Here is a 24,318-nt window from a genome sequence, read left to right as displayed (position 1 = left end):
CTGGGGGATGTCCCTGGAGGAGGAAGAAAGGAGGGGGCGTGAGAAAGGGCCTGCAGAACACACACGTCTCATTTCCTCCTCTGGAATGTCCACTACCAGCCCCAACAAATGCGCTCTGGTTGGAACCGAAGTGGGAAAGCCCCTGTGGTGGGACCTCCCTCCCGCTGACACCTGCCTCTGCCAAGGGCCCCGGGGTTGGGACACTCCAGCTTCTTAGAAAGAAACTGAAAGCCCTTAGGAGAAACTCCGCCACTTCCCCTTCCTCAGTAAGAGGAACTTGGAGTGGCCCTGACAGGAAAGTCTTGACGGGGCTTCTCGGAAGCCGCCACCGCTGCTTTACGGAGGAAAACCGCAGGCCGGAGGCCAGGCCAGGGGCCAGCGGGCGCAGGGCTAGCCATTGACAAAGTCAAGGCCTCGGGCGAGGCTCGAGAGAATTGGGAAGCTGCCGTTTCCTCTTCGGCACCACCTGCCACCTCGTCTTTGGGGGGGTCTCCATGCTGTTCCCCTCCCTCTCGGCTGCAGGGGGTTCCCTCCCCACTGTCCACCAGCCCTCCGACTGGATGGTCCTGTGTCAGTCCTCTAGAACCCCCTGCCGCGTTCACCGCCCGTCACAACTCACCGTCCGGTTCCCGTCCCCTCAGAGAGGCACTGACTCTCGAGTGGGGGAAGTCGGGGTGCCCGGGGGGCACAGGGAGGTTTGCTCTGGAACAGCCGCGCCCTCTGACCTGTCTCAGGGGCCTAGCAAGCTGAAAAGAGGCATCTACGGGGCACACGGGAGCCTGACTTAGCGGTGGCTGCTGTTTGCCCCCCTCATTTCTAGACCGCACACAGGCTTCTCTCTGGGGACGGGGGTGCCTCTCCCCACCCCAGACGCGTCCAAGCACAGCCGCTGCAGCAAGAGGAGACAGTGCGCAGGGAAAAATCGCATCCAAGGCCCAGCCCAGAAGGGGCTGAGAGAGGCCCGGGTCCTAAGCTTTAGGACAAAAGTGTTAATATGGTACGGCAGCATGCTCCCCACTGCCTGCGGGGACAGAGGCCAGACCCTGCAGCCTGTGCATGACACTCTGCCAGCAGCCCCAGCTCCCCTCTCAGCTCCTCCTCCAGCTCTGCTCTGCTGAGCCCCTGCCTCCTTCACCCAGCCATCTCCCGCTCGCCTGAGAAGACCCAGTGGGGCATGGATTTCCTGGGGGGTCTTCACTGCTCCCAATCTCAGTCCAGATGAATTAGGGGTTACCTCCATGACCTCACCGGCTGCATCCTTCCCTGGACCCTTATCCACATCACCATGTGATTGCCTCATCTCTTGACCATCACCAGCCTACAGGTGACCAAGGGCAGCAACTGTGGGCTTGGCACATCTCAATGAACATTTGATGAGGGAATAAATGAGAGAAGTTAGTGCTATCTGCCAGGCCGTGTGGCTGAGAGCCCCACATGCCCACCAGACCAGACATCCACATGTGGATGTGTACACCCACGTGCATTGGGAGGAGACACGTGCATATCTGTCACCGTGTCCCTGAGATCTGTCTGTGGGTCCCAGCATTTATCCGCCAGCATCACCGACGTTGTCCTTCCGGCCAGCAGGCGGCGCTGCTCTCCTCCTCTGCCGTGTTTGTCCATCCTGACCGCCACTGGCTGTCATCACTGGAGCGGCCTCCGCAGGCACACAGCCCACCTCCCTCACTCCACGGAGGGACCAGGGCCGCCTGGGTCCCATGGGCAATCAGTCTGGTTTTCCAGTAGAGTAGCCAGGGCTCTGACACCACAGTGCCCAACTCCAGTTCACCCCGTGTCCGTGGCACTCTCTACGCCCAGTGCCCAACTGGACCCCACGTTGAGCCTGCAGTCCAGGCAGCGGCAAAGCACAGAGGTTAAAATAAAAGCATGGGCTCATGGTCCCAGCGCTGCCTCTGGCAGGCTGTGTGACCTTGGGCAAGTCCCTTAAACTCTCTGAGTTCGTTTCTGTGTCTGTTAAGTGGGAATCGTGACGATCTGTAAAATGAAATAATCAGCGTAAAACATGGATCACAGTGGGGCTGTACCATCAGGCAGTGGTTCTCAAACTGTAGCCCTGGAGGGCTTGTCAAAGCAGGTTGCCGGGCCCCACCTCCAGAGTTTCAGATCAGTGGGTCTGGGGTGGGACCTGTGAATTTGCATTGCTGATGAGTTCCTGGATGGTGCTGATGCTGCCTGTCTGGGGACCACACTTTGAGAACCCCTGGTTACAGGATGCTCATAGTCAGTCAGGGGAGACACCAGGATTATACAAGGGCACAAAGGCAGAGGCCTCCTCCAGACGCAATGGAAGCAGAGGAGATGGAGGGCAAACTCTGAGGGCTGCAGGGGCCAAGGAGGAGGTAGACACACACACTCCAGCTGTGGCCTGGGCTGTAGGAGGGGGAGAAGGAGGGGCCTCTGGACCGGCTCTGCTCTCTCCCGCCACAAGGCCGCAACCCTCAGCCCCGCCCCCGGCAGTGGTGCTGGAGGAGGTGAGCCCAGGGGCCGGCTGGCGGGGCACCAGGCCTGCCCGGCTCCACGTGGCTGCTGCCGTTCCCTGGAAGGGACAGGGCAATTGGTTCTCTGCCCCTGGCTTGGCCTCTGCTGTCCTTCCTCAGCTTCTGGGAACTCACATTACCTTTCTCCTTCCTTTTTGAATACTGCTTTTTAATCAAATTATCATAAAGGCAATGCATGTCTGTCTTAGAACATTAATACAATGCAGAAAAATGTAAAGAAGAAAATGAAAATGGCAATCCATGATCCAGTCACTCGGAGATAACTACTGCCAGTCCATTTATTTCCTTGTCTGTGTCTCATGCACAATATTGTATCCACTTGACATTGTAATATAAGCGCTGTCCTTTGACATTAAAACTCTTAGGAAGCATGAGCTTAAGGGCAGTGTAATAATCTAGGAGAAGGTCTTTTTTTTTTTTAAGATTGGCACCTGAGCTAACAACTTTTGCCAATCTTTTTTTTTTTAATTTTTCCTTTTTCTCTCCAAATCCCCCCGGTACATAGTTGTTTATCTTAGCTGCAGGTCCTTCTAGTTGTGGCGTGTGGGACGCCACCTCAACGTGGCCTGATGAGCAGTGCCATGTCCACACCCAGGATCCGAACCAGAGAAACCCTGGGCCGCCCGCGGCAGAGCACTCAAACTTAACCGCTCCGCCACTGGGCCGGCCCCTAAGTGAAGCTCTTGACGCATTAGGCACCGCCTGCATTTCAGGTGACTTCCCCAGGGGAACTTCCTAGAAAAGGACTCAGTGGGTCAAAGGGCATGAAAAGTTTTAAGACTCTTGATACATATGGACAAACTGCTTTCCAAAAAAGCCATGCAGATTGACAGTCCCACCAGGGGTGGGAGGATACTGGCAGGTGCTGGGCCCAATTCATGACATTTGAGAGGAAACTAGGAGGCCCAAGCTGCCGAGGGGTGGGAAGGGGGCCCAGCACTGGCCAACCTCCGTGTCATCCCAGGCAGTACCATGTTCCAGGTGAAGGATGTGGCCCCTCAGGCCAGAGATGGCCTGGGCAGGGCTGGCCTCCTGTTCTTGGAGCCAGGGTTGCCGTTGACCCCTCACTCTCTCTCACACCTCATGTCCAGGCTGGCTGCAAATGCTGTCGGGGCTACACGTCCAAAGGTGACCACTTCTCCCCACTCCACCACCACCAACCTGGCCCATCTCTGCCCAGATGAGCTCAGTAGCCTCCTCATTGTGACCTGCCCCCACGCCACCCCTACCCCATTAGAGGCTCTTCTCCAAACCAGCCAGAGAGACCCTTTGAAAACTTAGGTCGAATTAAGTCAATCCCCAGCTCAAAACCCTCCACGTCTCCCATCTCTCCAGGGATAAAAGCAAAGACCTTCCTACGACCTCCAAAGTCTTTAGAATCCAGGCCTCTCCTACTCCCGTGACCCCCTGACCTCACTTCCCACCACCCCCTGCCTTCCCTATCCAGCTCCCTGGTGCTCCTCAGAGCAGCCCAAGCACACTCCTGCCTCAGGGCCTTTGCACCAGCTGTTCCCTTTGCCTGGCATGTTTCCTCAGAGACCCACAGGTCTTGGTTGCTCAAATCTCATCTCAAAAACAACCGCAGGCAAATATGACCTATCTTGGAAAGGCCCTCCCTGACCACCCTGTCTGAAATAGCACTGGCCGCTCTTCACTCCTGGCCTCGCGTCCTGTTCCCGCAGGAGCGCTGCTCGCTTATTTCATTACCGTCTGCTTTCCCGCAGGGAAGAAAGCTCTGTGCGGGCAGTCCTGGGTCTATTTTGTCCGCTGCTGTGTCTCCAGTACCTGGCTGACGGCCTGGCGCACAGTAGGCGCTCAGCGAATATCTGTCGAACGGATAGTTGAATGAGAGTCTGCCATCTGGGGATGTGTGTGGTCTCCCCTCCAAACAGGACCTTGCCACCTCTAAGTCACAAGCTTGGGACAGCGCCCAGCTGATAGAAAGTGCCCGAGAGGTGTTTGTCAGACAAACGAACACACGAGGAGAGGAAGGAACTCGGGGCAGGGCACGAGAGACGGCTGCACGAGGCTCGGGAGACTGGCACTCTGGGTGAGCCCCTGCCACTCACAGTCATCGACGCCTCGGGCAAGTCACTTCACCTCTTTGAACCTTGGTTTTGTCATCCATAAAACGGGCGTGATGATACCTGTGCTGCCAGGATCACAGGGCTGTCGTGAGGATTAACTAACAAATGTAGGTCACCAATGCACAAAGACAGCCCTGCTCGAGCTGCAGCTCCTCTGTCGACACCCACCCTCACCCCCACCCACTGCCTTCTCCGCTCGCCCTCGGAGCCCTGCGCAGAGGTGTGCGGGTCTGAGGGCCCTGCTGGTGTTCTCATGCGTGGTGTATTTACAAGACTGCCCATCCCGAAACTGTGCGTCCTTGAGACAGGGGCCGGGTCTCACCACCTCTGCACTCACCCATCAGGCACTGGGCCCCTCGGACATCTGATGACTGACCAACACATCCCTTGAAAGCTATAGACGTGTGACAGGGATACAAATGAACAAGAGTGGGGATTTCAGACCTGGACAGGGGGCTGGGGTGAGGCAACCCAGCTAGGGGGTCTTTGGGTTTGGGGACAGAAGGGCCGTCTGGGGACTCAAGTATGCCGAGCTGAGAGGAAGGCAGGGAGGTGCTGATGGACCGGCTGCGTTCGCTCTGGGCTGGGGCCTGGCCAGCCTCCTCCCCAGACATCAGCCACATCTCCTGGGCTGCGGGGTGGAGGCCTGGCTCCCCAGCTGCATTCCTCGCTCTGTGTACCCATGATCTCACCCGGGCCCTGCAGCCACCCACGGGGCAGGAGGCTTTGCCCCGCTCTGCAGATGAGGAAACAGAGGCTCACGGAAATCGATGTCCTGCCCCTGGATGGGCATCTCTGGTGGGCGCACAGCTCCAGCGGGGCAGGCGCAATGTGGTCAGAGAGGCCGCGTCACTGTCCAGTTGGGCTTAAAAAGCTCCATTGATTCTGTTCACACACTTAATAACCCCTAGTCAACTGGTCAACCGACTCTCCTAGGGCTGCCCATGGGTGTCGGCCAGGCCCGGCTGCCATCCCTCTGCAGGCTCCGTGCCCCAGACAGGGCTAGCTGACAACAGGCCCTGCCCAGGAGGGGCGTGGGACGCGGAGAGCGAAACTCCTTTAGGAAGGAAATCTCGCCAGCGTCTCGCCAAGGCCTGGGGGTGGGGGAGCCAGGCAGGTGAGCGACTCAGTCCTCAGGAATGGGTGGGGTCTCCCGGGGAGGCAGGTACTTCCTCCTGCCCCAGCCCAGGGTCCTGTTCACTCCTTACTGAGGAGTTTCCTGGCGACAGGCAGTGACCTGTCGGCCGCCAGTGTGGGAAGCGGCTTGGCGTGGCGCTCACTGTCTCATTAGCGGTGATTCACCTGGCTCTCAGGGGACCCGGCCCACTGCCCGCCAGAACCAGCTCAACCAGCACCCGTGGAGGGGCAGAGGCCTTGTTCGTCAGCTCTCGGTCCTCCATGGCACCCAGGGCAGAGCCTGCCTGGCACACTGTCAGAATTCAGAATTCATTCATTCAATCAACAAATATTCACTAAGCACCTACTGTATGCCAGGCAATGTGCTAGGTGCTGGGGAGACAGAGGGAACCAGGCAGACCTCAAGGGGGAAAGACAGACAGTAAACAAATAAATAAGTGAATCATACAAGCTCTTGAAGATGGTGAGTGCAACAGAGAAAAATAAAGCAGGGAAGAGTACAAGATGGGGCTGCGATTTTAAATAGGGTGTTGGGGTGAATCTCTCTGAGAAGGTGATATTTGGGCAAAATCTGATAAAGAAGAAGAAGGGAGCTGTGCAAACAAGGGAGGGAAAAAGTGTACCAGGAACAGCAAGTGCAAAGGACCTGGGGTAGGAATGCCAGGGGTGGGTATTTAAGGAACAGCAAGGAGACCACTGTAGCTGAAGCAGAGCTGGCAAAGGGGAGAGCCGTGGAAGAGAGGGTCAGAGAGCTGGGGGTGGTCCAGACTGTGCAGGGTCCTAATGGCCTTTGTAAGAACTTCGGGCTTTTACTCAGCTGAATCCTGTCAGAATGCTCTAAAATCCCCCCGTCGAACCCGAGACCAGCTGCCCAGGCTTCTTCTGCCTGGCTCAGAGCTCAGAGAGCTAAGCCAAGGGTCAGGGCTGTTTACTGGGCAAGTCCTGGAAGGATGAGTTTGCTGAGGAGAGGATTGCTCCTGTGGAGAATGTGTAAAGAGGAAGATGCCCATTTGGGAAACAAGTATCTACTGCAGAGGGATGTTTTGGGGAGAGGAAGAGAAGGGAGTAGAGGCTTAAAAGAAAAGTAGGGGGCCAGCCCCATGGCCGAGTGGTTAAGTTCGTGCACTCCACTTTGGCGGCCCAGGGTTTCGCTGGTTTGGATCCTGGGTGAAGACATGGCACCACTCATCAGGCCACATTGAGGCAGCGTCCCACATGCCACAACTGGAAAGACACACAGCTAAAACGTACAGCTGTGTGCTGGGGGGATTTGGGGAGAAAAAGCAAAAAAAAAAATGAAGAAGAAGATTGCCAACATTTGTTAGTTCAGGTGCCAATCTTTAAAAAAAGCCAAAAAAAAAAAAAGAAAAGAAAAGAAAAGAAAAGTAGGGCCAGTACGAGACAGCCTTGCCCAGTTCCCCACCCCCTCAAGCCTGTCCTTCTAGTCTCATCATATCTGGCACTCTGCTCCAACCTCTCTCTCAGCTCTGGGCCTTTGCACGTGCTGTCCCCTCTGCCTGGGAATCCTCGCTGTCCTTTGCCTGGTGAACCCCTACTCATTCTCCATGAAGGGATCCCTGAGTCCCCAGAGCGGGTGCTCCTCCCACATGCCCAACGGGCCCAGCACGCCCCCATTTATGCATTTTCACACTGAGTCATACCTGCCCGCTGAGGGGTCTCACTTTTCCAGGAGACCATGGCCATGGACCACAATGGGATTTGCTCACCTTTACGTCCTCTGAGCCTGACACAGAGTAGGTGCTAAAACAGATGAGTCCATGAACAAATGCTTGCCGGGATTTGGATCCCTAAGAGGTGTAGGAAGAGAGTGACAAGATAAGATTCACATTTTAGGAAGATGACTGACTCAGTGTGGGTTGGGGGTGGGGAGATTGGAGGAGGGTAACAGCTAAGACGCTACTGCAATAGTCCAAGCAGGGGCAAGAGAGAGGCGAGGAAGAAAAGAACCAGGGTGCCAAGTGCTGAGAGTGAGAGGAGGAGCAATTTTTGGAAGGGACATCAACAGTGGCCCTGGGGGTGATAAGAAAGAGGGAGTAGAGGGTGGGGCCCAACTTTCCCTCTATTATCTTGTGTCCTTCCCTCTGTCCTGCCCGTGGACAGATACCACATCCTCAGACACAATATAGCACAGTGGCTACGGGTACAGGCTTTGGAGCCCCGACTCTGGGTTCAAGTTCTATTTCTACCACACACTTGCTATGTGACATTGGGGCCAGTTCACTCAACCTATTTGCTCCTCAGTTTACCCATCTGTAAGGCAAAGATGATAACCGAGAATTAGTTACTGCATTTCACTGATTCTAAGATTCCCATTTTAACTTTTCTGAAATCAGGGTGTCTTATAATCAACGGCATGTCATAGATTAATTGGCAGCATTCTTTAATGGGACAAAAATAATGGTATATCTGAAGACCAATGGAGCCTTAGATTTGATGAAAAACAAAAACACGTGGTGAGACCAGTACCTGGCATGTTGTAAGGGCTGAATAAATGTTAGCTGTTTTATTACTGTCATTATTTGCTTTCTGGAATATTGTTCGTCATACAAGGTAACAAACACCCCATCGGAATAAAGAGACAACTATAATCTGGAGCTAAAAGACCTAATTCATAAATAGACATAAGGGTGAAAAAATTTTAGTAATTTCCCCCAAAAAAACACCCAAAGCCTGATGCTTTCTCTGAAAGATCCCATAGAATTCTGCCAAAGTTCCAGAGAAAACTTTAGAAATTCCTCCTTTACGATGGGGACCAGAGATTCTGGCTCCCTGACCGGCAGGGGGAAGCAGGGCATGTCCCCGCATGACTTCGGGGCTGTTCCCTGTGTCCTTGTGAATTTCCCTGAGTCACCATTACTCACTGCCCACAATCGGGCTCTGCTACCTTTCAACCAGGAGACCGATGCCCTGGGATCAAGGGCCAACCTCAAACAGAAATGCGATTGTGGAATGTTCAGCACGGGCCGTAGACTGTCTCCGGCTCTGGGGAGCAGGGTGACCCTCGCCAGCGTCTTATTTTTGGCCTCCCGGGTTGGGTTCCTGCCTACTGACTTGGCAAATCCCGGGCGACTCGCCTTGTTTTCTCTCCTCACTTAAATACATGTCTGGAAAAAGCCTCCACCCCCACAGGCCCTGCTGTGTGTGGAAACGGTGACGGGCCTGGAGGAGGAGAAGCGAGGCGGCTGGCTCGAGAGCCTCCCTCTGTGTGAGGGGGAGCAGAGTTGGCCCAGGCTGGCGCTCTTAGGCCCAGCTGCTGGGGTCAGTGACACTCCCAGGGACCAGGCCTCTGTGCCTTCAGGCTCAGCCAGCGCCCCCACTCCAGCCCTCCTTCTCTCCTGCTCTGTCTGTGTTGACAAGAGACCATCTCGGCCACCCTCACTGTCAGGCTCACACATCTCTGGTGAGAGGGGCAGGTTCACTCCTGGGTTGGGAGGCTGTGAGCCTGAAACCCAAGAAGCTGGCCCGCAGAGGCACGTGCTGAACGGCAAGGGGCTGGATGGAAGGAGCTCAGGGCCCCCAGCCAAGGTGCCTGCTCCTGCCAGCTCTCAGCGGAACAGGAGGCAGGACAAGTGTGCCCACGACAGCCTTCCAGGGAAAACGAGGGGCCAAGCGGTCAGTGGTGGGTCTCTTGGGAGGCCCTTTGGACACGACAACTGCCCTCTCTCATGGCCTCCAGACATCAGGCCACTTCTTCCAGTGCCAGAGCTCACCCCTGCTGCCCTCAGTCTGGTGGCGTCTTCATCCCAGAATGCTAAGTCTCCGGCAGATCGGTCCATTCATGAGTTCTGCGGAGCCTCTTGTCCGGGCTGGGGTGGACACCGGGACAGTTTCCAAGCCTCAGGACACCCTACCCCACCCCACCCCTCCATTTGCCCTGGGAGGGGAGAACTGACAAAGAGGAATGTGGGGCTCCCCATTCCCCAGCCCGAGAGTCACAGGAGTCCAGAAAAACAGGGGCGGCATCGAGAGGGGCTGGACGTGATGCCCCCTCTCCCTCAGCTCCACCAGGCTTTGATAGGAACCATCCTTATTTCACGTGAAGGCGCTTTGCAAATGCAGTTTCCAGCCTCTGCCCACATGGAGAGCACGGCTGCCCACCTTCCCCGCTCCATGTCAGGTCTAAGAGCTGTCTCCTTGTCTGTCTCGTTCACTACAGCGTGACTTCCTGAAGGCAGGGTTTTGTCTAATTCATCCTTGATTGCACAGCGTGGGCACAGAGGAGGCATGCCCTGGGCACGGTGGAATGAAAACTCTGTGTGGTACCTCGTTGTTGCCTGTGTCAGCCTGCGGGGACCGGCATTACCATTCCCATGTATCCTCCCCGTTAAAAGACGAGCAGACTGAGGCCCAGGGAGTTTAAGAGCCTTGTCTGGGGCCACACAGTTAACAAGTAGCAGACCTGGGCCTTTAACCACAGTCTGTGAAACTCCAGAGCATTCACTCCCGTGCTTAGAAGGTGCCTGATAAAGCCCCTGGCACACAATGGGTGCTTAATAAACAGGGGCTGTTGTGATAAACAATCCTGATCTCCTTGAGGTTGCATTTTAGTTCCCCTTTTAAAGATAAGAAATGGAGGCCCAGAGAGGTTCCATAACTTGCCCAAGACCACACAGCTACTAAGCGGTGGAGCCAGGGCAGGTTTGCACCCGAGTCTTATCTGACTTTACAAGCCATGCTCAAACCACTGCACACACTCTCCTTTTGGGGAATGCTGCAGGCCCTGCTCAACTGCGCCCCAACAGTCAATGATGTTCTCTTCCTGCAGGGCCCCATATCTGGAATTTTCTCTCGCTTGTCTCTTCCTCCTGGGCAGCACCTGGGCTTTTGACTCAGCTTCCCCAGAGCGGGCCCTCCTCCAGCCGCGCAGCACCCCAGCGCAGGCCGCCTCTCTACTTGGCCCTCAGTCATGCCTCGAGGCCCTTCTCCCAAAGCTCTTTCAACACAGCCAAACAGTCCTGGCTTTGAACTTCTCAACAACAATTTCTTCGTCAAAGGTGACCTTTGGAGAGATGTCAGGAGCAAGATAACAGCAGTGACAGGCCACCGTGAAGGGTGACACGTGGCACGAGGGGATCAGACTGCCTGGTGAGTGCCTTGTTTCCTCCTTGGCGGCAATCCCACTTCTGAATACACATCCAAAAGAGTTTAAAGGTGGGTGTTGAAGAAATATTTGCACACCCGTGTTCATTGCAGTGTTATCCACAATTCCACTGAGAGAGGAAGCAATCCAAATGCCCATCGAGGATAATGGATAAACAAAACGTGGTATATACACACAATGGAATATTACTCAGCCTTAAAAAGGAAGGAAATCCCGTCACATGCCACAACATAGATGAACCTCGAGGACGTTATGCGAAGTGAAATAAGCTAGACCCAAAAGGACAAATTCCGCATAATCACACTTATAGGAAATATCTAAAGTGGTCAAGTTCACAGAAACAGAAAGTAGAAGAGTGGTTACCAGAGACTAGGGGGAGGGGAAAATGGGGAGTTGTTGTTTAATGGGTATAGAGTTTCAGTTTTGCAACATAAAAATGTTCTAGAGATTCATTGCACAACAGTGTGGATACGCTTAACACTACTCAACTGTATGGTTAAAAATGGTGAAGAGGGTAAATTTTACGTGTTTTTACCATAATTAAAAATAAATGTATAAAAGGGGGGAAGCTTGTTGATTTCCTCACTTTGGAGGTATTTATAAGACGGACCAAGCTGGTCACTCCGTGTACACTATTTCCTTTAACTCTTGCCATGACTTACCATGGTGGGTTTCAGTATCTCTTTCTCACAGCCTGGGAACTTGCAGCCCAGTGAGAGAAACTGATTCAGCCACAGTCTCAAGGAACTTAGCGAGGGGAAGAGCCGCCATTTGTACTCAGGTTTGTCTACCTCCAAAGTGGGGTCTCTTGCTGGCCCTGGCCCCACCCCCTCACCCCCCCATCCCCCCCCACCCCCCCGCTGAACGTGTCCTGATTCCAGCACCCAATCACTGACAGAAACAAAACAGACTTCTGGTGTGAGCGCTCCATTTCCCCCAGTTGAGTGTAAGTTCCTTGGTGACGAGCCATATGCATCTTCTATGTCTTGACTTGCTGGGGGAATTAAGTTGAGGTACTAGGCACACAGAGTCGGTGGGTAACAAGCTCTTGAGAACTAGTGGATTTTTTTAAACTTCGCAAAGCGCCAGAATGGGTTTTCACAGAAAATCCCGTTTAAGTCCCTTCAACTCACGAGCATCTTCCCGTACATTAACCTATTTGCTCCTGACAGAGTCCCTGGATAAAAGAGATCCTTGCCATCTCCATGTTACAGAGGAGGGACGTGCTTGAGGTCCCCCAGCTGGGATCACAATTACTGGAAGCAGGCGTCTCAGGACCCCAAAATCTGTGAGGCTTTTGCAGGGGGCCTCGCAAAGCCAGGGCCAGATTCACTCTCTCTCTCCAGGGTCTCTGTTGACCTTGTGCTATGCTCACCTGCTGACTGGGAGGATGAGCCTTGGTCTTCACGGCCAAACAGACTCCGGACAGTCTGGGTGAAGGCTGGAGGTGCCTTTCTTGAGATCAGAGTTGCAGCATCAACGACCCAGCCAAGTGCCATGTGTCAGCAGCTGAAACGCTAGGATGATCCCAGCCCCGGGAAAGGCTGGTCAGAAGGGGGCGGGCCGCAGTCCAGCTGAGCAGGGAGGCCTGGCAGCTGGCACCCGGCCGGGAGGCGTGGGAGATAGCCAAGGCCACGACAGCAATATCAGCCGGCGGGGTCTGCCGCCCAGGGGTCAGAGATTTGCCCAGAGGGGCCGGAGTGGGCGCAGCGGAGGACCAAGGCTGCTCGCTCTCTGCCCTACTCCCACCCCTGCCAAGTGTGGGCAGCCACGAGCCCAGGGATTCCAGCCCTGGGGCAAGGGTGGTGCGCGGCTGCAGGTGGGGACAGTGGGATGGCCACCCAGTGGCCAACCACTTCGGATTGGTTTTTTCATTATGACCTGTCTTCCCTTGATTACAAAAGTATGTTGTATGCAAAATAAAAAAGTTGAGGACTACCCAAAAACCCACATAGGCGCAAAATAAAAATCACCCGTACTGCTCTCTCTTTTTGAACTGTACAGAGGATGAGAGGCAAAAAGCAAATGCCCTCATCTCCCGGCTCTGACTCTCCCTTCCCCCATGCGCCCGGAGGTCAGCGGTGTTGGCCGTTTGACAGCGTTTGTTAAGGTTCCTTCTCTCTCCTTCTCCTCCCTTAGGACGGAAGGGTGCAGCAGGTTTTGGAAGGGAAACAAAAACTCGGTCACTGTTTTGACTGACAACATAAATGTCCATTTCACTCTAATTCCTTCTAAATATGTTGGTGATACAGTGCTCTGTCTGGGAAGTGTCCTGGCTCCTCCACTCCAGACACGTCTACCTCCCCCACCTCCGGCCATCCTTACAGCCTCCCCTCAAGGCAGACCAGAGGAGGGTTCTGGGGTTTGGTTTCAAGGCAACTAGCAGGCTTTGCTGTCCTCCAAACGCCTTGCTCTTAGATCACTGAAGCCCCACCATCAGAAAGTCAGACTTTAAACAGAAAACTTCATTTTGCCTGAAAATACCACTTCCTCTTGGGAACTGTGACTCCTGTAAGACTGCAGAATAGAAAGTGAGTTGTAAGTTTCTTTCCTGAGGACATGGTTGTTTTTTTCTAAATGATATTTATGTGATTTTTTTTCCTAATTATAAAAATAACACATTTGTTGTAGAAAAAGAGAAAATCATAAGTAAGAAAAAACAAAACAAAATTTGCTTATAAAATGTCACCCAGAGATAAACACTAGCAACATTATTATATCAAAATCTTCTGAGGTCAGCCAGGTGGTGTAGTGGTTAAGTTCGTGCACTCTGCTTCGGCAGCCTGGGGTTTGCAGGTTTGGATCCCGGGCTCAGACCTACACACTGCTCATCAAGCCATGCTGTGGTGGCATCCGACATACAAAACAGAGGAAGATTGGCACAGATGTTAGTTCAACAACAATTTTCCCCAAGCGAAAAGAGCAAGACTGGCAACAGATTTTAGCTCAGGGCAAATCTTCATAAAAAAAAAAATCTGGGCCAGCCTGGTGGCGCAGCGGTTAAGCTTGCACGTTCTGCTTCGGCAGCCCAGGGTTCGCCAGTTCGGATCCCAGGTGCGGACATGGCACCATGCTGTGGTAGGCATCCCACATATTAAGTAGAGGAAGATGAGCATGGATGTTAGGTCAGGGCCAGTCTTCCTCAGCAAAAAGAGGAGGATTGGCAGCAGTTAGCTCAGGACTAATCTTCCCCCCCAAAAAAAAAATTCTATGTAAATTATATATGTATAGATAAATGTATACAAACACATTCATGTACACACATATAAATAATGCCAAATTGGCACTTTCCTTTAATGTTATATCGTGTCATTAAATATTTTTGATCACATAAGTCTTAATGCATACATGCACACTGTCACATAAATATACTCAAGTATATTGGGAGTAACTAGTCCCTCCACCGATGGACATTTGAGCTGGTTCTAATTTTTCTCTCCTATATTCAATGCTGCAACGAACATCCTCTTGCAGAAATGCTGCAGGCAGGTTTGAATTATGGGGTTGAGGAGCAGACACAGAAACGTCCCCATCTAGGGGCAGGGGCCATTGAGAAGAGAGTCATCCACCAGGGAAACTACAGAACGTGGAGACTGAGGGCACCCCTACCTGCCCAGCTTGCACAACGTGGCCTGCGGCTGGCCCTCATTGAATGGCACGTGAGACATGACAGGCAGATGCTGTTTGCTGGCCAGATTAACTGCCTTAGTGCCATCCTCCCTCTATAAAAATAGCTCACATTCTGTGATGGGCAGTTCACGCTGCTCCCTGTGAGGGCGAGCCATACCCACAGCCCCCACGGGCGCAACCTTGCGCTGCCAGCGCGTAGGAGCCCACACCCTGGCTGCAGCCGCCTGGGCCAAGGTTTGGCCTGACACAAAGGCAGCCATTTACAGGCTGGATATGCAGGAGAGGCGTGTAGGAGGGCAGCCCAGCATTAAAACTCTGCCCAGTGGGGACCTTCGGCATTGGACAGTGGTTCACCAAGCCAGCTCTCTGTCACAGGGATGCTTGAAAACCAGAGGACCATTAAGTGGGCAGGAGGTGAGGGCCACATGAGGAGAAGGTAGTAGGCAGGAGCCAGGAGGTGGAAGCCAAGAGGCAACAGAGGACATCAGGCGGAGAGCGCCCGTAATCGGGTTTGGTGTGAGCATCCAAGGACTCAGAACAAGCATCCAGTTGTCCCGGAGGGCTGCTCTCTCTCTGAGACCCCCCAAGGTCCTTACATTCCCTGCACAGCCTTACAAGGAAGCCTCATCTCTGGAAGTAACCAGAGTGGGTTGGTCTCCTGTAGCCTGCAGCAGTCTCACAGCACACACATGCACTGCACTTTACAGCTTACATGGTGCTTCCCCAGGCATTCTCTCATCACCACAACCCTGGGAGGGAGAGCGGCTTATCCCCATTTTACAGATGAGGAAACTGATGTTCAGAGAGGATACGAGTCTGCTGGCAGGTCCAGGAGCAGAAACTCAGAGCCAGGTTTGCTGACCCCACATCCAGGATGCTCTCACCACACCAAGTGGCCCCCCCTTCCTCCTCACAGATGTCCTCACTGTGCCACAGTACTGCTGTCACTAGCCCTCTCTGTTCAAAGGTGAACTAGCCTTAGTTGGCCTCATGTGTTGCAACTTGTCTACTCAACTCAATGTTGTAATGCATGAAGACTAGGCTCACAGGTTCTCTTGTCCATAGTGCCCAGCGCTTGTGAGCATACAGTAGGTGATCAATAAATGCTGATGGTTCCAAATGCAGTTTTTCAAAATGCAGAGGCCCGCATCCCACCTCAGAGGATAGAATAGGACTCTGGGTGGCTTTGAAACATTCCCCTGGGAGTCTGATCACATTCCAGTTTGAAAATCAGATATACAAGATGCCTATCCAGCCCCCTCAACTCTCAAAAACACGGCCATGAACCAGGAAATAATAAAAATATGTAAATGAGCAACCACTGAATCTTGTAAATTCCACGCACAAAAGCTGAAGCCTGCTCATCTTAAGTAACTGCTCTAGCCTCTCTCTGCTCCTATGTACCCTTACTTTACACACAGTTCTAATGAGGTCGGTCGCTTGGTTTCCAGCCCACAGTTTATTGGAAGCATGCATACGAACAGCTCTGAGAAACTGAGAGCTGAGGGCTTGAGAATTAAGGTCTTAGGATAGTTCCAAATATCAGGATTCATAATAGTGGCCTTGAGGGGCCAGCCCGGTGGTGCAGTGGTTAAGTTCACACGTTCCATTTTGGCGGCCCAGGGTCCACCAGTTAGGATCCCGGGTGCGGACGTATGCACTGCTCATCAAGCTATGCTATGGCAGGTGTCCCACATATAAAGTAGAGGAAGATGGGCACAGATGTTAGCTCAGGGCCAATCTTCCTCAGCACAAAAAGAGGAGGATTGGTGGCGAATGTTAGCTCAGCGCTAATCTTTCTCAAAAAGAAAAAGAAAAATAGGGGCCTTGAGTTATCAAGAAAACGTTAAATTACATATAGCAGGAAGATGTACAATTGATTTCAGAAAGAGCTTCTAAAGAAAACCACGTGGGGTGTTTCGAGGGGAGCATTCCATTTATTCTGAAAATCCACCATGTGCTACAAAGGAGCCCAGCCCTCCTCTGAGTGCTCCAGGATTGCCAGTCCTGCCTGCCATGATTGTCTCATCGCACTGCACCGACAGGTCCATCTCTCCAATTTGTGTAGTGTGGAGTAGTTAACAGCGTGAACTCTGCAGCCAGGCTCATCAGGTTCAAATCCCAGCTCTGCCACTTCTGAGCTGTGTGCCCTTGGGCAAGTTACTTAACCTCTCTGTGTTTGTTTCCTCATGTGTCAAATGAGGATAATAATAGTACCCACCTCCGCATCAGGTACATAGAGAGCTTGCATACATGAGTGATGACAGCAGGGGTTGAGTCTTATTCAACTCTGTATTCCCACCTGTCCCCTAGCCCCTTACTCCTCAAAGTGGAGTCCAACAGCAACCGGGAACTTGTTAGGAATGCAGGAGGTCACACCCGGACCTGTTAAATCAGAACCAGCATCTTAAGATTTTGTGTGCACATTAGAGCGTGAGAAGCCCTCACTGAATACTGCTGAGTGAACAAAACTAGGCATTATTGTACACAGAAGCCCCAGGAGCGCCGGAAGGACAGAGAAGGGGGAGCTGGGGCTAGCTCGCAAGGCAAGGAGAGAAACTGGTGCAAAGGGGAGAGAGTGTGGGAGGCTGAGCATCAGAAGGCCTCGGCTCAGCCCTTCTCCCAGCTGTGCAACCTTGGCCCTCGGCATCCTTACTTCTGAAATGCAGGGGCTAAGGCCCACGTTACAGGGCTGACTGGGACGAGAGCTAAGTACAGAAAGCGCCTGCACGGGGCAGGCCCTCGGGCTGTCCCTACTGCAGACCCACTGCCCCTCACGGAGGCCCTGGGCTCAAAAGCGCATTTTCAGAGCCACTGAGGGTTCAGAAGGGTCACGTGATACCCTCACTGACACGACGTAACACCCCAGCAGGGTCCGGGGGCAGCACCCTTAAGGAAGCACAGCCAAGTAAAAACGTCTGAGCGGTAAGAGACACAATAAAGACTTGAAAGACCCTCGCATCAGGGCAGACCAGATTTGCGGTCAAATCAGTTTATATCAAACTTATTTTCAAAACTCTGGTTTTTAGAGCTTTCAGAATTGCAGATAAGGGGGTGTGAACTTGGATGACAGAGGGGCAGGGGCAGCCCTGGTGGGGACAATGGGGAGAGTCTCCCAGGCTTGGAGTGGGGGCAGGGGGGCTGGGAGGATATGGGGGTGCAGGGAGTGGAGGGGTGTCCTGTACGGGGGCAGGGCTGAGAGGTTGTTTGCCTGCAGGGGTGAGTCCACAGACGGAAGGAGTGGGCAGAAAGCAAGCCATCAAGGGCCTTGGAGACAGGAGGGAAACTGACACATGGATGGTAGGAAGTCTCCAAGGTTAGGGCCTGAGCAGGAGTGTGACTTAATCAAAGACAGAGTGACAGATGGGTCAGGCTTGCAAACAAACAGGAAGAGGGCATCCTGGAGTCACCCCATGACCCGACTCAAATTTCCCAGCCTGGAAGGAACAGTGACCTCACCCCCAATCCTTGCCCACCGTTCTTGGCCCTCACCAAAAACACACGGGAAAAGGTTTTAATACTCTCTCAGGAAGCCAGGGACAGCCCATAGGGTCTCATTGATTACATAGGCACACATAGAATTATCATACTATTAACAAAAACAAACATAAGAGTTCTACTTCGTGCTGGGTGCCTTGAACATGACTCTAACTGTTACTGCAGCCCCATAAAGTATGAACTATTGTTCCATTTTACAGAGGAGGACATTGAGGCTCAGGTCACCTTAGAAAGTCCAGGGTCGCAAGGTTGGTTCATTTAACACCAGTGCCTGAGCGCCTTCCATCAAACCGCATGCTCACTGGACGACTGAGGCCAAGGTGTGAAAGGGACAAGTTGGAGGGCTGAGATCTGGGCGAGACAGCATGTCCTGCTGCCTCAGAGACCCCTGGTTCAGACTTTGGCTCTGCCCTTAACCTTCCTGAACCCCCAATATGTCGTGGATGTACATGGCTCTTGCAAACCCAAGTCGGGATTTGTTCTCTATCCACTCTGACAAACTTTATCTTTTAACAGGACCATTTAGTCCATCTATATTTAATGTAATTATGAATATATTTGGGACTGAATCTACTCTGTGCTTTTTATTCGTTCTATCTGTTCTATGTTCCTTTTTCTCTCCTCTATTTTCCCCTTCTTTTGAATTTACTATTTTTTCCCCATTGAATGTTTCCCTCTGCTAGTTTGGAGATTATGCCTCTTTGTTTGTTTGGCCCTGCCCTCAATATTTTGAGGGTTATGCAAGATATATGTATATGAAAGTGCTTTGTACCACTACTCTGATAGCTTGAGATGATCTTATGAAAATAAGAGCTTCAGAGACAGACAGGCTGGATTGGAACCCTGGCTGTAGAATTTTCTAGCTACATGCTCCTTGCTAGCTGCTTTTCCCTGAGTCTCAGTTTCTCTGTCTGTAAAATGAGGGTGATGAAATACAGTTTACTGTGACACTTTAGTGAGCTAAGAGACGCCAAGTGCCCTGCCCAGGGCTTGGCACAGAGAAGGGGCTCAATGTCCTCTCTCGTCTCTGGCCTTTGCCTCTCTTCGTCCCGGAAGAATTGGCCCCTGATGGAGGCTGCTCAAGAGCCTGGCTGCACAGCCGGGCTTGACCGTAGAAAACCTTCCCAGAAAGAATCCCTCTGGAAGGAGACGTTCCCAGGGTGCAGCCAGTCTGCAGCATCATCAGTGGACGGTGCGGCCCGAGTCTGGGAAGTGGGAGGCTGTTGGGAAATTCTGCTGAAATGGGGGCGGGGGAGTTGTATTGATCAGTATCCAAGGGAGCCCAGGGCAGGAGGGCCGGTTCCCCAACAGTGTGTGTGTCTCCAGCCCAGCCAGGGAAGCGAGCGACAGCCTCTCCTCCTGGGAGGCAGGTGTGTCCTCTTGGAGAGCAGAACAGTGACTCACCAGACCGCCACAGCTCGTTATAAATATCCCCTGAGACGCCTAACTCCCTCGGCCCTGATTCTATATTAGCACAAGCGGCGCTCCATAATTCCATCATTAATTAGGTTTCCTAGGCGCCTCGAGACCGGGAGAGGGTGTCCCAACCTGTGAACGCAAAGATCATGAACTACATGGCCAGTCTCCCCTGCCCTCACTATGAATCAAAAAATAAGTTCTCTTTCTATTTACTTAGCTACAAATCAGCACTAGGGGAATTTTGAGAAGTGTGGGCCAGCCAAACGGCCCCTATTCAAATAGTTCTAAAATGTCTTGATGGACCCAGTAACCAAAAACAACCTCTCTCTCATTTACCTAACTCACTTGGGGAAACTGAGGCCCAGAGAGGGAAAAGAGCACCCGGACCTCAGAATGAGACAAGGAGTGGCTGGGTGGGAACTCGGGGCTCCCCCTCTCTATTGCTTCAACTTGGTTTGTTGTTCAACTTGCTCATCTGTGAGCAGAGGTAACAGTACCTGCTCTGAAGACAGTCAGAGGACCTGCATGCAAGAGAGGGTGAAGGGGGGTGTACTGGGAGCCGAGCACATGGGCTAAAGAAGTATGGGCTCCCTCCTCCTTGTTTTCTCTTCCCAGACCAATATCTCTCATTACACCTGGCACTTGATGGGCACAAAAGTCTCGACAATGTGATTGGAAACTGGATTTTACCGGCAGCAACTCTATGCTTTAATAACGACAACAGACACCCTTTACTGAATACCTACTGTGTGCTAGGCACTGTTCTTCACACATTATCTCATTTAATCCTTGAATCTGAGCTGTCCAATATTATAGCTGCTGGTCATATGCAGCTGTTGAGCACTTGGAAAGTGGCTAATTGCAACCAAGGAACTAAATTTTCAATTTAATTTAATTTTGAATTTAAAACCTGATACTCAGGGCCGTCCCCATGGTATAGTGATTAAGTTTGCATGCTCTGCTTTGGCAGCCCAGGGTTCATGGGTTCGGATCCCGGGCACGGACGTACACACCACTCATCAAGTCACGCTGTGGCAGCATCTCACATACAAAATAGAGGAAGACTGGCGCAGACATTAGCTCAGTGACAATCTTCTTCAAGCAAAAAGAGGAGGATTGGCAACGGATATTAGCTCAGGGCCAATCTTCCTCATCAAAAAAATAAATAAATAAATAAAATACAAAATAAATTTTTAAAAACCTTTGATACTCAATTCAGTTATTGGAAAACTTTTTTTAAAAAACATCAATTGATCTTACTCTCTTTTTTTCCCTTCTTCTTCCCAAAGTCCCCCAGTACATAGCTATATATTCTAGTTGTAGGTCCTTCTGGTTGTGTTATGTGGGACGCCACCTCAGCATGGCTTGTTGAGCAGTGCCATGTCTGCACCCAGGATCCAAACCAGCGAAACCCTGGGCCACCGAAGCAGAGCGCTCCAACTCAACCATTCGGCCACAGGGCCAGCCCCTGGAAAATTTTTAAGTATGTCTGGAACAACTTGGGTGTGTGAGTCTACTATTTCACCTGTAAATTTTGTGGAAATCTAACTACAGATCAAGTATTTCTGGTGATAATTTAGAGTCCAAATGGAGATGACTGTGAGTGAAAAATTCACACTGATTTCAAAGATTCGGTATAAAAAAATGTAAAATATCTCATTCACAATGTCTTTTATATTGATTAATGCTGAGATGAAAATATTTTGGATATATTGAGTTAAATAAAATATATTATTAAAATTAATTTTATGTTTATTTTTATTTTTTTAATGTACCTAGTAGAAAATTTTTAATTATATATGTTTTGGGAAAACTGGCAAAATCTGAATAAAGTCTGTGGTTTAGCTGATAGTAGCGTGCCAATGTGAATTCCTTAGTTTCGGCAAATGTACCTGGTTATGCAAGATGTTAACCTCGGGAGAAGTTGGATGAAAGGTTTGCTGGAACTCTCTGTACAATCTCTGCGATTTTTCTATAAACCTAAAATGATTCCAAAATGAAAATTGTTAAAATAGCCCCCCAATTACAGATGCAATTACCTTATATTTCTACTGGAGAAAAATATAATATTTCTATCGCAAAGCTTAAAACAGTTCTCTAAGAGAGATTACCCTCATCTCATAGATGAGGAAATTGGTGTTCAGAGGGGTAAGAGTGGGATTTTGGACCCTATCCGTTTGGTTCAAAGCCTTGAGCCTTCAGTGGGCTCCTGAGCTTCTACTTGAACTAGCACCTACTGGATCCTTCTGGGAATTCTTCCGAGGGTGCTAGTGCGGGCACGTGCACCCATTGGTCAGCTGCTCGCTGCGGTGGGTGGGGACGAGGCGGGGAGATGGAGAGCAGAGGCAAGGGAATCTGTGGGTTGCTGTGATAATGGGACCATCCAGGTGGGAGCCAGGCAAGGACTAAGGCCCCAGGACCAAGGGGAGGGGCAGGGCTGAGCTGCTAGGCCTGACGTTTTATTGACGGGCTCTTTCTTTGATCTCTGCCTTGCTTTGGAAAGGATCTCAGGAGCATCTGCAGCTGTCTCAAGGAAACAATCAGCAGGGCTGCTGAAGCCTTAGATGTGCAGGCCCCAAAGGGGACAAATAATGGCACCCCAGGGGTAGAGGCAGGGACTTGGGCTCTCCCGGTGTGAGGAAGAGGCAGCAAGGACACTCTGTTTACAACAGGCCTCATTGCACCTCCCTCCTTCTCATTTCAAACAGGAGGACTCTGACGTGATGGAGAAGACAGCCTCCGACCTGTGCCCCAAAGCTCCACCACCGTAAGGCTTGGCCACAACAAGCCGAGGCAATCCCCGTTACTGGCCATTCCTTCTTTGCAGCGGGTCCCGACGCTGCCCTCTGCTCCCCATCCTGACAGGCCCACAGGAGCCAGCGTCACGCCTCACTGAGATCACGAGCACTGTGCATGGAGTCCAGAGTCCCTGCCTTTCCCCGGGCCTGCCCGCCCCCCCAGCGTGGGAGGCCTCTGGGGGCCGCAGGCTCCCCTGCCAGCAAGGACACTATGCCACTGGGCTCCCAGGCCAGGGCCAGCCCAGCCGGCAGCGCAGTGTCTGCGGCCAGCTGCCCACCGCCTTCCCACTTCCAGATGCCTCGGCGCGCGCCGGGCGGCCCTGTCCTGACGTGCCCCTTCCCCTCCGCTGCCCTGCCGCGCACTCGCCTCGCGGCGGCCAGATGTGTCGGCTTTGGTGCTGGCGGCCCCTAATGAGGTCCAGATGCGCAGTCTGGCTCGGCCGCGGCGGCTACCAAAGGAGAGGGAGGCCCTGGGAGGAGGGAGCGGCTGCAGCTGGAGGAGGCGGCGCTGGAGGAGGAATGCGCCGGGGAGGATTCCCACTGGAATGCGAGCTCGGGACGTCTCTGCCTAAATAAGGGCCTGGCCGCTCCTCGGGCTGGAGGCCCTGCTCCTCTAGGTGCGGTAGAGCTGCGGATACGCCTTCAGCTGTCCCTCCATTCTTTCCTAACAGTTGTTTCTTTTTCTTTTTTGACCAATTATGAAAATTGTACACAGTGATGAGAGGCAGTTTAGAAAACCCAAATAAGCTAAACAAAGAAAACAAGGAAAGATGGAAATAAAAGTCACCTGTAATCCCAACACCCCAAACACCATTAAAGTTCTGGGATGCATCCTGCCAGACTTTTTTCAAACACAAACATATACGGAAGTTTGTTGTTTGTTTAAATCATGCTGCAGAGACTCTTCAGATCCTGCGTTTTGCTCAGTTTTTTTTTTAAGATTGGCACCTGAGCTAACATCTGTTGCCAATCTTTTTTTTCTTTACTTCTCCCCAAACCCCCCCAGTGCATAGTTGTATAATCTAGTTGTGAGTGCCTCTGGTTGTGCCATGTGGGATACGGCCTCAGCATGGCCTGATGAGCAGTGCCACATCTGCCCCCAGGATCCAAACTGGGAAACCCCGGGCCGGCAAAGCAGAGTTCTCGAACTTAACCACTCGGCCACCGGCTGGCCCTGCTCAGCTCTGTCTACATGAGGCTGCCATACCAGTGTTTCCCAGACTGGTCCCTCAGAGCACCAGGGCCATTTTGCTATTAATAGGGGAGTCCTTCCCCGGCTGCTTGGGACGCAGTGGCTTATGCCAACTTAAATGGGCTTCCTTCCTGGAGGACTTCTCAGAGTCTTTAATTTGCGAACTCGAGTTCTGAATCATCGAGAGGAGACTGGCGTTTCCTAAACACACTTCACTGTGAAATCCCTTGAGGGATCCCCTTGAGGCTTGGGTCTGGGGAACATCAGGTGAGAAACGCTGTTCTGTGACATTCTTCATCATGGCTGCACAGAAGCCAGTTGCATGTGGACACCACAGTTTATTTCAGCATCCCTCAATGAGTGGACATTATGGTGTTTTCAACTTATTGCTATTGCAAATAACTCTGTGATGACCATTCTGGTACTTCCCCCTTTGTTGTTCAAAAACATTCCAGAAGTAGGACTGTTTTCCATGTGAAAGACAATTTTTTTTGCTGAGGAAGATTCGCCTTGAGCTAACATCTGTTCCCAATCCTCCTCTTTTAGCTTGATGAAGATTTGCCCTGAGCTAACACCTGTGCCAATCTTCCTCAGCTGATAAGTGGTATAGGTCCACACCCAGGAACCAAACCCAGGTTGCCAAAGCAGAGCGCCCGAATTTAACCACTAGGCCATGGGGCCGGCCTTGTGAAAGACTTTTTTTTCTTTTTTGATGAGGAAGATTGTCTCTGAGCTAACATCTATGCCAATCTTCCTCCATTTTGTATATGGGACGCCAACACAGCATGGCTTGATGAGTGGTGTGTGTCTGTGCCCGGGATCTGAACCAGCGAACCCCCTGCAGCTGAAGTGGAGAGTGTGGAACATACCACTACACCACCAGGCTAGACCCATGTGAAAGACAATTTTTGACTCT

General features: G+C 52.0%; 1 long non-coding RNA gene across 1 annotated transcript; it reads right to left on the bottom strand.

Moving 5' to 3' along the window:
* Positions 1-11,726: 11,726 nt before the first annotated feature.
* On the bottom strand, positions 11,727-23,015 carry LOC139045844 (uncharacterized). Its single transcript, XR_011504998.1, has 3 exons — positions 22,578-23,015; positions 21,305-21,392; positions 11,727-13,706 (listed from the first exon to the last, which is right to left on the bottom strand). It is a non-coding gene; the product is annotated as an uncharacterized lncRNA (long non-coding RNA).
* Between the last annotated feature and the right edge of the window lie 1,303 nt (positions 23,016-24,318).

Source organism: Equus asinus, chromosome 8 (assembly GCF_041296235.1).
Source record: "Equus asinus isolate D_3611 breed Donkey chromosome 8, EquAss-T2T_v2, whole genome shotgun sequence".
NCBI lineage: Eukaryota > Metazoa > Chordata > Mammalia > Perissodactyla > Equidae > Equus > Equus asinus.
This window is presented reverse-complemented; position numbering and strand designations above follow the sequence as displayed.